This window comes from Bubalus kerabau, chromosome 5, assembly GCF_029407905.1.
Source record: "Bubalus kerabau isolate K-KA32 ecotype Philippines breed swamp buffalo chromosome 5, PCC_UOA_SB_1v2, whole genome shotgun sequence".
NCBI classification, from domain to species: Eukaryota; Metazoa; Chordata; class Mammalia; order Artiodactyla; family Bovidae; genus Bubalus; species Bubalus kerabau.
Window position 1 is genome coordinate 127,402,753 of NC_073628.1, and position 12,043 is coordinate 127,414,795.

The window sequence follows — 12,043 nt, forward strand, 5'->3', positions numbered from 1 at the left end:
CCTGAGGGTTTTCAATCTATTTGTGATAGAGTTAAAACCATGAACAATATTGAAAGGGAAACACGGACCCTCCTTCTAGCAAAAGGGAATTCTTATTACTTTCAACCTAGGAATCCCTGAAGTTAGGGTCACACTATCTTCCCTCGAGTCTGTTTCCCCCGTCCCTTTCTCTGTGTCCGTGTATTGGTCACACTGAGAAGTGTCCTGAGGCTAAGCCCACCTCGTAGCCCGCCCCAGGGACTCTGCTCTGAGTTCCCCTGTGGTCCTCCAGCAGTGCGCCCAGCAGCTCATGTAGCTCCTCAGAGGACGCTCTGACCCCGGGGCTTTTACTGCCCAGTGCAGGTGAGCTCGATCCTGAGCGCTGGGAATACTTCACAGCTGCCCCAGTTCTCACAAATTCAGCCCGGGTGTGTGGGCTGCTGGCCTGCAGTTTGCTCTGCCAGTTCCCCAAACCTGGGGAACCTTGCCCACCTCCCGACCAGCTGCATGAGTTTTGTGTCCTTGCCACCCTGGTGGAGGTCTCTTCAGGCTGTACCCCACATTCCCAGTGCTTGACATGAGGCTACACAGTTGGGGGCTACTTTATAGCTTCTGGGGGCTTCCACCTTCTTATCTGAAGCTTGGTTTGGACTGAGGATGAGAATGACATGGGTCATGTTTGGGGAGGGAGGGTGTCTTTTAAACCGAATTAGACTCCTCAGGAAATTGTCTGCACCTCTCCTCTGCGTGAATTCAAGTGTTGTTACCCGTGGTCAGGAGGGCCCAACAGAGCCCTCACGTGTTACTAGTTAAGGTGATGCTTTCATAGTGTCAGCCCTGTTTCACGTTGAGAGCTCTGGCCAGGCAGTGATAAGTGAACCGTGCCCTATTCAGGCCCCAGTGCTGAAAACTACAGACATGACCCTCCTGTAGGCCACTGGGATTTTCACCTGCGCCATTGATTTGACTTCACTCTCTGATAATTTAAATCAGCTTAAAGCAGATTGAAGGCTTGGCTAGTTCTGCATCAGTGTCAGAGTTGCAGACACATGATTATTTTTGCCTGCTTCATAGGAAACTACAGTCTAGGCTATCTGAGCTACTTGGGTTCATTTCACTTCCCTGGTAGAGGAAAACCTGAGATTACTATTCTGAGAAAGAGACATGGCTTGATAAAACCAAATTCTGTACACTATATCCTTTGGATTTTATTTGGCCAGTGATAGAGTTCAATTTTCAAAGCCTCTAGAGAGGAAAAGAGCCTGATGGTATAATAGCACAATTAAATACACAGTTTATTTTATAGTTTGAATTGTAAACAAAAGGAAAGTGGATAGTTTTAAGTGGAATTTTTATACTTCCTTTGTTTTCTAAGGAGACTGCAGCTGTGTCTTTCGGGTGCATTCTTGGATTAAACCAATGAAAGGTTTCAAGCTCTCCCATTTCGGGCTAAAAGCTCCCCTACACTTGGTAACCACAGCCTTCCCCTGAGTATGGTCAACACAGCTGTTAAGTGAACTAGGAAAAAAGTCCCTTTATGCACGGCCACCAGACTTGTGCTTACGCAGTCTTCATAGTGGCAGCTAGCTTATGTTTGCTGCACTGCGGTCATGCAGGCTGCTTTTCTCTGTGGTCTGATTGTGGACAATGTGAGGGCGGGTGATGGTGCCTTCTCTGGTTTTGTATCACTGGTCGTTCTGGGCTGTGTCTGTCTATACTAGGTTTTCAGGAAGTGCCTGCTGAGTCAACTGAGATGAAAGTAAAATGTTGAAGCAATGAAAGGGAAGCAAATTACATTTAAGCTTCAGGGAGTAACTTCCGATGAGATCTGGGAAGCCAGTTGATTCCATTATGCAGTTGAAATGAATCTGCAGAGTCGTGGGACTATCTTGAAACATTTATTCTTGAAGTCATCTCTGTTTTAAAGACAACAGACAAACCAAGCTCTGTTAATAAAGTAGTAAATCCTTAAAACAGACTGCTAGGCCTCCTCCTTCAAGTAAGTCTCATTGTGAGTTTCCATCTGATAAACATTTATCGACCATCTGTGAGGAACCAGAACTCTAAAAATGGGAAATTAAAGGTGGAGTCTGTAAAGTAGAGGGATAAAAGCATAATCTTGGGAGTTGATTGATCAGGATTCAGATTCTAGCTCGGCTACTTTTGGTGTCATTCTAGACAAATAATTCTATCAGTTTCTTCATCTATAAACTGGGTGCATAATATACCTACCTCTCAAAATGATGAGGATTAAGTGAGATAATGCTTGTAAAGTCCTTATTGTGTCTGGCACTTAGTACTTAGTAAGTACTTAGTAAGTAAGGCACTTAGTAAGTACTCAATAAAATTATTATTTTTATTAAAATAATTAGCTATTACTTCCATGGAAGGTGTGCTTCTTGATCCCAAGGGCCTGACAGCCTAATATAAAGACCATGTGACCTTCATACCCGGGATATTTGGTACTTGCCGACCCTCTGGCAGGGATTGGGGGCAGGAGGAGAAGGGGATGACAGAGGATGAGATGGCTGGATGGCATCACCGAATCGATAGACATGAGTCTGAGTGAACTCTGGGAGTTGGTGATGGACAGGGAGGCCTGGCATGCTGCGATTCATAGGGTCGCAAAGAGTCAGACACGACTGAGTGACTGAACTGAACTGAACAGATGCCTGTCTGGAGCGTGCTTCTCTTAGATGCCTTGGTGGCTCACATTCTCGCCTCCACTGGTCATTACTTAAAGGCCAAGATTTCAGTGAAGTTTCCCTCCACAGTCCTATTTAACACTCTGCCACCCGCACTTCCTTGCACTCCTTAGTTATTTCCTGCTGAAGTTTTCATCTCACTGTCATATAACGTACCATTTCTTCTTGCTTGTTATCTCAGTTCCGCAGGGATAAAGATGTTGGTCTGGTCCATCTGTGATCTATTATCAGTGTTGGAAACCATGTTTGCTTTATGGTAGATGCTCAGTAAGTATTTATTGGAAGAGTGAATCAAGGAACAGTCATGGGAGTCTAGTGCAGGGCATGTTGAGCTCTGCCTATGGGTATTAGGGAAGGCATCAGGGGAGAGATGGCTTTGTGTTATGTCTTAGACTGGCAGTTCTCAACCTTTCTCCTGTTAAGACCCTGTATGGGTCAAGGTCCTACAGAGAAGCAGAATCAGTAGGATTTGTATATGTTATAAATAAATATTATCTATATAATTAGCATTATGGTAATTATGGAGGCTGAGAAGCCCCACATCCACCCTCAGCAAGATGGAGACCCAGGAGAGGCAGTGGTTACGTTCCAGTCTGAGTGCAGAAGACTGGTGTCCCGCTTGAAAGCAGTCAGCACGAATTTGCCCTTATTCAACTTTCTGTTCAATTCAGACCTTCAGTGGGCTGGGTGAGGCCTACCCACACTACCCTACACAGGGTGATTTGCTCTACTCAGTCTGTTGATTCAAATGTTAATCTCCCTCCAGAAACACCCTCACAGACACACCCAGAATAATGTTTAACCAAATATCAGGGTACCCTGTGTCCCTGTCAATTGGACACAGAAAATTCACCAGTAGACACAGAAAATGAACATAATCAGTGGATTAGGTTCCTGTGTATGACTTCAGATCCATAGTTTCTAGGTTGTTGCCATGTCTATATTCTTTTTCCCACAGGTCAAGAAAGAAAATTGGAATTAACATGACAGTGATGTTATTGGGATAAATTTGAACTCTAATTATTTTAAAAGATAAACTACTTGATAAGTCAGAATTTTAGTAATATGTGACTCATCCTGCCACATGGGTGTTGAGAAGTGTCCTCAAGGATGGGTAGGGATCTGCCAGGCAGACAACCAGGAGAACAGTGCTTGAGGCAGAAGGAATGGCATGTGTGAAGCTGTGAGGGGATAGAGTGATTGTGGAACCACAAATAATCTGATATGATGAAAGTAGAGGGTGCCTGGGAGGGAGGCAGTGAGTGACGAAGCTGTCCAAGATGGCATTTTTACGAAGGCCTTTGTTTGCTAAACTAATGGAATTTTATTCAAAAGGCGGTGAAAGCCATTGAATGGGTCTAAGCAGTGTTGGGTCATATTTTAAATTTTAATTTTTATTTAATCTTTAAAAATTTATGGTAAACAAAAATTCATATGGAATAGCATTCAAAAGGATATTACAATGAAGAATCTCCCTTCTTGGGATCATCCATGTTTCTAGTATCTTATGTGTATTCTAGTACCTGTGTTCATTCCAGTATCTTATTGATGTTATATGAATAGACAAGAAAATATTTTTCTATTATCCAAGTGGCAGTAAATTATGCATTGGAATACTGATACACCTTAACATCACCCTTCTAAAAAGAATGTTCCAGTTAAGAAAAGTTTGCATAGGCAGCAAAGATGATGATGTTTAGTTTTTCACTTGGGAGACTGTGTATGTTAGGCCCATTCTCCAAGTTGGGAAATAGGAGCTGAGCTGAGGAGTAGACGTGGCAGGCTGAGGAAGCTGTGGGATAGCCCAGTGACATGCCCATAGAGGGTCTTAGGGTCAGGAGAAATGTCTGGTTTGGAAAGATGGATTTACAGCATGTTATTCTTGCTTGGAGAATCCCAGGGACGGGGGAGCCTGGTGGGCTGCCGTTCATGGGGTCACGCAGAGTCGGACATGACTGGAATGACTTAGCAGCAGCAGCAGTACATAGATAGTGGTTAAAGCTACAATAATGGACCCACAGAAAAGAGTATATTGGGAAGAGAAGAAGACCAAGAGCAGTGCCTCAGTTAATCATTAGAAAGAGAGGTATTGAGAGAACCGAGAGAGGGAAGTCCATCTCATATTGTGGTAGGAGTGAGGGTTCAAGGATGTTGTATACTCAGAGTTTGGGGACAACTAGGAGAACACTTGGTGGCTTTGCTGCCTCCAGTCGTGTGGCAGAGCTGGTCCTGTGAGAGTATCGCTGCTGTTGCTATTGGATGTGGGTTCAAAACATGCAGTGTTGACCTGGCCATCAGTGGACCATGGGTATCAGTTCCAGAACCATTTCTGCTGCCTCTGGGACCTGAGTGATGCTGCCATGCTCTTGCAAAAAGGGCCCTGCACAGTTCCTCCATGGGATGCCATCCAGTGACTGGGATGGGTGTCTCTGATGGGCAGGTTCTCGGTCATGTGCTCACACATTGGCTGCAGAGGAAGCTGCAGAAGGAAGGTTTATGGTGTTGTCAGCTTCTAGGTCTACTTTGTAAGGTCGTGATTCCCTAAACATAGGAAGACAGTGTGGACCCTGTGTGGCCATGAAGAATGTCACATGCCCATTACAGGTGACAAACGCTGAAGGTATGACAATTAGAAGGTGATTGGTGACCGTTGAGACAGTTCCTGGGTAGAGTGAGTGGACTTTTGAGTACAGTGGGTTGAGAAATGACTTGGAAATGAGGAATCTGAGCCATTGTGTGTTGATTATGGTTTCAGGAGAGAAAGAGTGGAGAGGTGTATAGCACTTGAAACACTAGTATGATTTTTTTTTTTTTTTAACAGAAATGAGTCTATGAAAGGGAGTTTTGAAGATGAAAGGGAATAAAGAGAAGGATAAGTAGTTGATGCAGTGGGGTTCCTGAATAGGTGAGGAGTGACTTTTGATTCAGTGTGGAAGGATGGTGCTACTGCATATGCTCATGTTTGTGAAGGCGGAATGTGGATGAGAATTGATACTTAAGACCCCTGCTCTGTCTGTAAATGGGGAGGTGATGTTGGCTGAGAATAAGGCATGGGTTAGGTGGGATCTTGAAAAGACTAGTGAAGATTTGGAATAGCTGTTGATGGGAACGAGAGTGTTGTTAGAGGAAGAGGAAAAGGACAGGTCCCAGCTGAGAATGGAGATAGTAGCCCAGTGTCTGCTGTTGAATCTATATGGTGCTGCATTTTGTAGGGCAAGTGTGATAGGAAGGCAAGGGGAGAGAGAGATGGTGAGGGCTGTGGGAGGGGGTACGTGAAATGATGTCACAGGGTCTAGTGAAATGGGAAAGGAAGTAAAATCTGGAGAGTTGATGGTTGGGGGAAAAGAAGATGGGGATAGAGATATCAAAGAAAAGCCCAAGAGCAGGCTGGATGGGATAAAGGAAAGGATGGGAGGAATGGAAATATATGTAGTTGTTGTGTTGAATGCTGGTGTGTCAGCTTTCAGAGATGAAGCAGTTCCCAGTGATAACCAGGCACAGGATATGGAGAGGAAGTGAAAGTCACTGGAATAGAGAGGCTGGACTGTTGAATGATTTTTTCCCCCTCGAACATTAAGATTCCCTTGCTGATAGCAGGAGATGGGCTGTGGCCAGGTAATGAAAAAAAGGGACTGAGAATTTGATAAATGGGAGAGTAAATGAAAGACTAAGCCCAAGTTCTGGCATATTTGTAAGCATTCAACAGATGTTAACTCTCAGTAATCAGATAACAGTAATGGTATTACTGAAGGGCATGAATCTTTTTTTTTTTTTTTTATGGGGGTGTGGTAGTTTCAGGGGATCTTTATTACGTGGTTTTTTTTTGTTTGTTTGTTTTCTGGTACACGAATATTAAAGAAGGGGAGCTTCTTTTTCTTTTTTTTTTGAGTGTCAAACAACTCTTATTTGGAAGATGAAATGTGGAGTTTGAAACTCCCTACTCCAAACTCCAGGATGGGAAAAAGCAAGGTGCTTGTGAGAGCCAGTTTCAACTAAAGCAGGAAGGTGGTGGGAACAGTCCATGAAGATGCTGAGGCTGGGAATTTTCTACACATGATGACAGGTTCCCGGATGACTCAGAGGAAGCATGTGAATGAGACCTTTAGCTGGAGGAAGGTGCGGGACAAGAGTAATGATGGGTAATGTGGGGTTGAAAACAATAAAAAAAAAAGTGTAACTGCAGAATTTGCTCTGGAATTTGCTCACCACATAGACTTGGAAGCCTGGGGAAACTTTTCAAGAATGTGAAAGACAGAGCTGTTCTTTTCAGTAACAATGTCATCAGTCTGTGAGAGTGTTACTTTTTGGGTGTACGACAGAAAAAAAAAAAAAAGGTGAAAGAGCCAAAAACTGGTGAATTTGGCTAGTTGAGGAAGCAGAGTGGAGCTGGAATTAGCAGAAGGTTTCTTTAGTCCTGGCGAATAGGCAAAGCTTGCTCGTGCACAAGTGAACCTGATAATTGCCAAACGTCTACTTCAATCTGAGTTGTACCAAAATCACTACAGCTGAGGTTCCTGAGATTTCAGAAGCCTTCCTTCCAGTCACACATATTGGCCTTCAGTGGTGAGGCTTATCAGCCTAGGTTCTTTCTCAGTGGCCTTTGGCCATGTGGATTCAACCTGAAATTCTTGGGTCTTCACAACCTTAAAAGTTTGATGAAGAACTCTCTGGAACTATTTGGAATGTGAGGTAGGATTTCTGCTATAAGAAGTCCCTGGGGCTGGCGGGGCGGGGGGGAGAAGTCCCTGGGGAGGTGTGACTCGCTCCCAAATGGTGCTGTCGTGTTTTTCTCATACTAATGTTTTTTGTTTTTAAGTTTGGAATATTCTCTCTAGCTAATCCACTAAGCTTCAGGCAAATAAGAAAAAAGAACAAATTAGTAGCTTGAAATGCTTTTAAACAGCTAAAGTTCCAGCTGTTAGGGCAATAGGGGACTAATGCAAAACTGTGTAACTGGGCATCCATGTGCACACAGATAACACAATGAGGAAAGGCTTACTTTATATAGTTCCAGAGGCTCCTGAAAATAAGAAATTCTCTCATAAGCCAAACTCTTCAATTCAGTTTAGAAAATATTTGAGACCCTCTCTGAGAAGGTGCTGGCTTTAAAGCTTGTATAGATATATTAGTTTTCTAGGGCTGCGGTGACAAATTACCAAGAACTGGCTCAATACATCAGAAATTTATTCTCTCTCAGTTCTGGAGCCTAGAAATCTAAAATCAAGGTGTCAGCAGGGCCATGCTCTTTTTGAGGCTCTAGAAAAGAATCTGTTTCATGCCCTCTCTTCATTTCTGGTGTTGCCAGTCATCCCTGACATCCCTTGGCTTGAAGACCTATCACTCCAATCTCTGCATTCGTAGTCACGTGTGTCTCTCTGTGTCTGATGAGGACACTCGTCATACTGGATTCAGGGTTTGCCATTTTCCAATATGACCTCATTTTAGCTAACTATACCTGCAAGGGTAGCCCTATTTCCACGTAAGGTTACATTCTGAGGATTCTGGGAAAGACTTGAATTTATGGAGGAACATTATTGAACCCAATGTAAGAAGCTTCGAAAATGAGTAACAAGTGGCCTCTATCTTCCGGAAGATGTAGTTCCCGACGTAGCTGGGGAAGGGAACTGGCTGTAGGAAACTTTAATGCAAAGTGATGGTTACAGAATACTGTGAACACACCGAAGGGTGAGTGGCTGGTTGTGACTTCTGGGGGCTCTGGGAAGGCTGTAGGGTGGGGATCGTGGCAGACCTGAGGGGTAACTAGTGTATCAGCTGGCAGAAATTGGGAAACTGGGCCTTCTGGGCTGAGGGACCTGTCTGAGCAGGCTCAGAGATGCAAGCGTGTGTCCAGTGTGTGGGATGCTCGTGCTGCCTGGAGTGTACGGCCAGAGGATAACATGGCCTGTAGATAGGGCTTGCATGTGATGTGGTGGCCACTGGGGAGGGATGGAGCGGAGCAGGAGGAGGAAGTGCAGGTGGAGCACACAGGAAGTATGAAAAGAGGTGGGAGCCTGGTAGTTCATCTCCGCGAATGCCTGCCACAGAATTAGATCTTCAAGAGGCAGTAGTTCAGAGGAGGGTTCAAGGAGAGGCTGAAGGACCATTCCTAAGGGAGCTCTAGAGGGCACTGCTGGACTCAGAGGTGCTGGACAAGACGACCTCCGTGCTGCTGCTCAGCTCCAAGTTCTGTGACTATTAAGTAGAAATATCTCTTCACTAACTGTATTTCACCTCTCATTAGTAATCAGGTTTTTGCTTCCTCTTCCCTTTCTTTCTCTCGAGCATCCTCCACATGCCAGCCACTGAAGACCCAATAGTGAGCAAGAAGACCAAGCACCATTTTCCTCTCTCCCCTGTAGCATTAGCACAAGGAGTACAGAGTCAGTTCCCCATAAATGTTGCTTTGGGTTGAATGTAAGGGAAAAATGACAAGGCAATTTTGCCCAGGGTAATGAGTTCTGCTTCAGAGTAGAGCTGCTTTGAAAGATGATTTCAGGAACCTCCTTATGAGGAGGTGGCGAGTAGGTGGCTGCTTACATGTGTTTGATTTCTGAGTCATCAAAAAGGCTTCTTTGCCTCCCAAAATATCTCCTTCATCCAGGCTGTGGGTCCTTTTAATTCCACGATTGGAAGCTGGTCTCCCTCTGTTAAAATGCAAATACCCTACGGGGAGAGGATATCCATTTACCATCATCAGTCTATTGCACCTTAATATGAGGATTTTCTCAACCATTTCTCATGGAAGATTTTTGAGAAAAGCACATGGAGGGAAAGGGGATCCAGGGGATGAATACTGGACATGGCAAAGGTAAACTGTCAAAGTCAGCAGTTTGGATGAACCGCCTGGCTCTGTAGTCCCTTTTGCCTAGTAAGATACATTATTATGTATTGGCAGGTGTACGTTGGGCCAGAAATGATTATTTCTGTTGGGAATTTCATGGTTACAAAACTTTTTTTTTTTTTTAAGGGCTTCCCAGGTGGTGCTAGTGGTAAAGAATAATCCCTAGGTCGGGAAGATTCCCTGGAGAAGGGACTGGCTACCTACTCCTCCTCTCCTATGGACAGAGGAGCCTGGTCAGGCTACAGTCCATGGTGTTACAGAGTTGGACACAACCAAGTGACTAAAACTTTCAGTTTCACTGTTTTTCCACCCATACTTCAGTGAAATAATTTGTGTGGTGACCTGTTTGGTGTTTATCGCCAAGGCTGTGCTCCATATGGTTTGTGTGTTCATCTCCAGAGAAGGCTAATGATAGCTGCTGTCACAAATACCCCCGAGTTTCAGTGGCTTATATAAGAGGTTCCTTTTTTCATTGACATTACAATAGGATTCAAGCTGATTTGGGGGATGCTATATTCCACATAACCTCCAAGGGACTCAGGCCCCCTCCATGCTGTATGTCTACCATCTTCAGTTTTTGTTCAGTTGCTAAGTTGTGTCCAGCTCTTTGCGACCCCATGAACTGCAGCAGGCTTCCCTGTCCTTCACTATCTCCTGGAGTTTGCTCAGACTCATGTCCACTGTGTCTGTGATGCCATCCAGCCATCTCATCCTCTTTCACCCCCTTCTCCTCCAGCCCTCAATCTTTCCCAGCATTAGGGTCTTTTCCAATGAATTGGCTCTTGCGTCAGGTAGCTAAAGTATTGGAACTTGAGCATCAGTCCTTCCAATGAATATTCAGGGTTGATTTCCTTTAGGATTGACATCTTTGGTCTCCTTGCAGTCCAGGGGACTCTCAAGACTCGTCTCCAGCACCACAATTTGAAAGCATCAATTCTTTGACACTCAGTCTGCTTAATGATCCAACTCTCACATTCGTACATGACCACTGGAAAAACCATAGCTTTGACTAGATAGACATTTGTCAGGAAAGTGATGTCACGCTTTTTAATACACTGTCTAGGTTTATCATGGGCTTCCCTGGTGGCTCAGAGGTTAAAGCATCTGCCTGCAATGCAGGAGACCCGGGTTCAATCCCTGGGTCGGGAAGATCCCCTGGAGAAGGAAATGGCAACCCACTCCAGTATTCTTGCCTGGAGAACCCCATGGACGGAGGAGCCTGGTAGGCTACAGTCCACAGGGTCGCAAACAGTCAGACATGACTGAGCGACTTCACTTTCACTTTCTAGGTTTATCATAGCTTTTCTTCCAAGGAGCAAGCATCTTTTAATTTCATGGCTGCAGTCACCATCCACAGTGATTTTAGAGCCCAAGAAAATAAAATCTGTCACTGTTTCCACTTTTTACCTATCTGTTTGTCATGAAGTGATAGGACCAGATATCAGATATCTTAGGTTTTTGAATGTTGAGTACCTGACCTCAAAGAAGGCATGCCCTGGGGAAGAGAGAACTTGTAGAGAAAGTTTTCTTACATTTATCTCCTTGGCTTGGAAGTGACACTTCTTACACCTCAAATTCCGTTGGCTGGACCTGGTTCCAGAGACCTACCCAGATGGAAAGAGGCTGAGAAATGTGGTTAGCTGTATGTCCAGGAGGAGGTGACACAGACTCACCAGGAAACTTCTACGTGTTTTCCTTCTGTCTGTGACATAACCTGACCCTTGAGTGTTGTCATTAACGGTATGGAGGACCAAAGAGGAAACAGTGAGCTGGAACCTGTCCAGTGCTTAGAGTGGTGGCAAGTCATTCCCTCTGCCTGGTGAAGGGCATCATTCTGCTGTTAGATTTTTGCTGTGTAAGGGAGACCAAAGTCTTCATTCAAAAAAATGTCTTTATGGTGTTTATTTGCTTTTTAATAGAGTTTGGGAAATTTTAATGGAAATTTCCTTTCCTTGCACCTTAGAATCATTTTGGAATGTGAGTTTGAGATTTGAATGGTATAGCTTCTGTAATATGTTTCAGCTCCCTTAGGAGATAAGAAAGAGTAAGTTGGCCTATGCAGAAGTTGTAGAGCTCTTCCCGTCCACCTCCCGCATTGTCTAGACTGGTGAACTGAGAGTGAACTGCATGGTCCAAATTTACACAGCAAGTTAGTGGCCCACCTGAGGGGTAGACCCCATTTTAAAGATTTCTACACTGGTGTTCCTGCCCTACCACAGTGTTGTTCCCTAGAGGACTGTCTGGAGAATAGCCCTGTCCTGGTGGGATTTGAAGGAGGAGACTTTAAGCAGGTGAAATCAGAAGGCTCCTTCTGGTTTTGAGATTCCTTGATTGATTGAGATTAAGTACATTTTGTCTGGCTGTATCCCTGACCTGACTGAAGTGTTGTAACCTTCCAAGAGTTTGTAACTTTCCTGGGAAAACAGAATCTCAGTTCTTTATTCTTTTCAGTTGTTCCTTTATTTTTATCTTAAAAAATTTTTTGTTCTTTAAATATGTATTTTTGTAATAGTAAAGT

The 12,043-nt window shown here is 44.3% G+C and overlaps 1 protein-coding gene across 12 annotated transcripts in view; it reads left to right on the forward strand.

The window, feature by feature from the left end:
- Positions 1 to 12,043, forward strand: part of KCNH1 (potassium voltage-gated channel subfamily H member 1) — a 430,930-nt gene that overhangs the window by 167,088 nt on the left and 251,799 nt on the right. The gene's annotated exons all lie outside the window — the stretch shown is intronic.